This window comes from Sorghum bicolor, chromosome 8, assembly GCF_000003195.3.
Source record: "Sorghum bicolor cultivar BTx623 chromosome 8, Sorghum_bicolor_NCBIv3, whole genome shotgun sequence".
In the NCBI taxonomy this organism is placed as follows: Eukaryota; Viridiplantae; Streptophyta; class Magnoliopsida; order Poales; family Poaceae; genus Sorghum; species Sorghum bicolor.
This window is the reverse complement of record NC_012877.2, coordinates 53,716,267-53,719,058: the sequence shown is the minus strand read 5'-3', so window position 1 is coordinate 53,719,058 and position 2,792 is coordinate 53,716,267. Positions and strand designations below refer to the sequence as shown.

The 2,792-nt window shown below is 40.6% G+C and overlaps 1 long non-coding RNA gene across 1 annotated transcript; it reads left to right on the top strand.

Annotated features, from left to right (window-relative positions):
• On the top strand, positions 764 to 2,443 carry LOC110437672. Its single transcript, XR_002455587.1, has 2 exons — positions 764 to 958; positions 2,213 to 2,443. It is a non-coding gene; the product is annotated as an uncharacterized LOC110437672 (long non-coding RNA).

The following is a 2,792-nucleotide window of genomic DNA, read 5'->3' as shown; positions in this document are numbered from 1 at the left end:
AATTTGGCACAAGATCATAACATTCTTGTATTATCTATTCATAAAATTTTCAAATCATATTAACAAAGTTGGGCTATACATAATTAAAAAATGGATAAATCTCTCACAGAGTTACATAACTATGATTAGAGATGCATTCACTTGTGAACAATGTATAGGTCCACGTTGTTCAAATCATTTGATATTTTTATACAAAGATTATAAAGCAAAACCATGACATCATGCAAATTTGTAGAATTTTCTAAAAAAGTTTAGATATTATTATAATTATCTTATGGTAATTTAGAGATAGAACCATGAACTATCGCTAGCAAACAAATGATTTTTTTTGTCTATCTCCAAGATATTGGTTTTTAATGAAATGTATGATATAAAACATATTTTTATGAAATTTTTGAATCTAACTGGAGCTACACGCAGTTCAACAAAATTACTTTTAACAAGCACATAGAAATTTATTTAAACTATAGAAAATAGTAAACATATTAAAAAATTTCTAGGACTAGTACACAACAACATATATACAGGTTGTTGCTTTTTAAAAAGTTTTGGACTGTAAAATACATTTTTAGCTCGATTTAGATGGTGTCTTATTTATTTATTTGATAATAGAAAAAAATAAATAATAAATCATTTTTAGACAGTAAAGGGCGACGCAATTTCGTATTTGGCCCACCAATGATTTGGCCTGTCTCGGCCCATCTCAAGCACACTCAATTTCCACCGTTGGATCAACTCGAATGGATGAGATACGCGAGAAGCCGAATAAAACCCATGCTCTGTTCTTCTCCTGAGGCAGTCAAAACCCTAGAGGAGGCACGGCACAGGCACAGGCGCCCCTTAGCCGTGCGGCGGCCTGGCCCTCAGGTGTGGCGGCTCGGCCTTCCAGTCCTGGCCGGCCAGCGGCAGGCCGCACGAAGGAGCAGCCAGCCCCTTCCGTCCTGCAGGCGGCATGAAGGTCTCCTCCCTCCTTTAGGTTTTGCTGTTTAGTTTTTGAGAGGTTAAAAAAATCTGAACTTTGAGTATGTGTATTCGTTGAGATTTGAGATGGGAAAGAAGGGCCGAATCCTTCTCGTGCCCTCTGGGTTTCATGGCATATATTTGTGATTTTGTCTTCACTGTGTTCTTCATTTTTCTTTATTTTCGTACTTAGCTGTGATCCAGTTTTCCTGGAGTTTGAGCCAATCTCAAGCAATGATTTTTGGAGAATAGTTTTGTGCCTAGGTGAATTTTATCTGACCAAAATTTGGGAGCGATTTGTGAAGATTTGAGTCGAATTTCGTTGTTTGTTTTAGCCGCACCTTTTTCTGTTCTTGGAGCTCGGTCTCCTGTTCATCCGTCCAACCAATCAGGCTGCAAGTCACTTGAACCAATGGGAGCTGGGCTTTTTACGTGAGTACCCAGGACCTTCGAGTCTTTAGCCAGCAACTCTGCAGTCCACTGCTTTTTCTCTTCTGCTCGATCTTGGTTCCTATGTTCGGTGAGTGCTGGTACTGGAGAAACAGCAGCAACGCTGCAGCGCTGAGCGCCTCCCAGCCAGCTAGTGCTTGCCGAAGGTCTCTGTAGCTGGCCGCTCCCGCAAGTGTTTGATTCCTATCGCTTCAGGTTTCTGGTAGTGCAGTTTCAGGCAGTGCAAACCCTGCCTATCCCCAGCAGTCACGTTCAGGAGCTCCAGTTTCTCCGCTCATCGAGTCCCCAAACAGGTCATCGATTCTGTGCGTCTGTATTCGTCTGCAGGTTGCCGTTTCTGCAGGGCCGGCGTCGAGCAAACAAGCACAGCAGTGCTTGCCCTTGGTGGGCTGTTCGTGGAACGGAAGCATAGCAAAGATTTGGTTTGGGTGTCCTGCAGTTTTTATTCGCGGGTGTAGGGGTGTGGGCTGTCCGCGTCTGCAGTATCTGAATTCCCATGAAGGGTGCAGAGTCTCCAGATGACTCTACCGTACTATTAAGAATTTCAGTTGCATATATTGTTGTCTATTGTCCACGTTTTGTATAATTTTAGAAAATTAGCGGGTGTAGGGGGGGTATGCTTATTAGTTTGCTCATTGCAATGGCATTCTGTAGGTTCAGACTCTGCAGTATACTACGAGGACATGTATATTAACTTCAATATTGCCAAGGAGATCATCTTCCAGATAGCGTGGCTGCACTTCCATCACACTGATTTCATACATGCTTAGTAATCAATTCTTTGTTCTATTTTCTCATGTAGGTATGCAACCAGCAAATGTACGAGTTAGGCCAAAAGACATGTGCTGAGAAAAAGCTTGATACAGGTGTTAGTAATACACTTGCCACTTTGGAAACTATTAATGACTTGTGTGTTATAATGTATATGAACTTCATGTAAGGATGAATGATAAATGCACTTGTAATATTTTATGGATATCTTAATGTAAATATAATGGTTGCGCTCAATAACAAAATGTCTATATGTATGTCATCATGTGTCAATTGAGCATATATAGTGACTATAATACTAGAATATATTGATTACTGAATTTTTTTTATTGTTAGTATAGATTTCCTTGGGGGCTGGTCCTCAAGGAAATCAAAATTACCTTGGAGGTCGATGGTAGCCAAGGAAACAATAATTACCTTGGCGGTTTAGAGTGTTTACTTGGAGGTTGTCAACTCTCAAGAAAATTTATTTACTTGGCGGCTATTGACCCTCAAGAAAACTTATTTCCTTGACGGTTGTAATATTTCCTTGGCCCTCTGGCAAATTAAGTCTGGTCGTTGTTATCTTGGCGGCCAGCCTCCAAGGAAGTCATCCTTGAGTGTTAAAACTG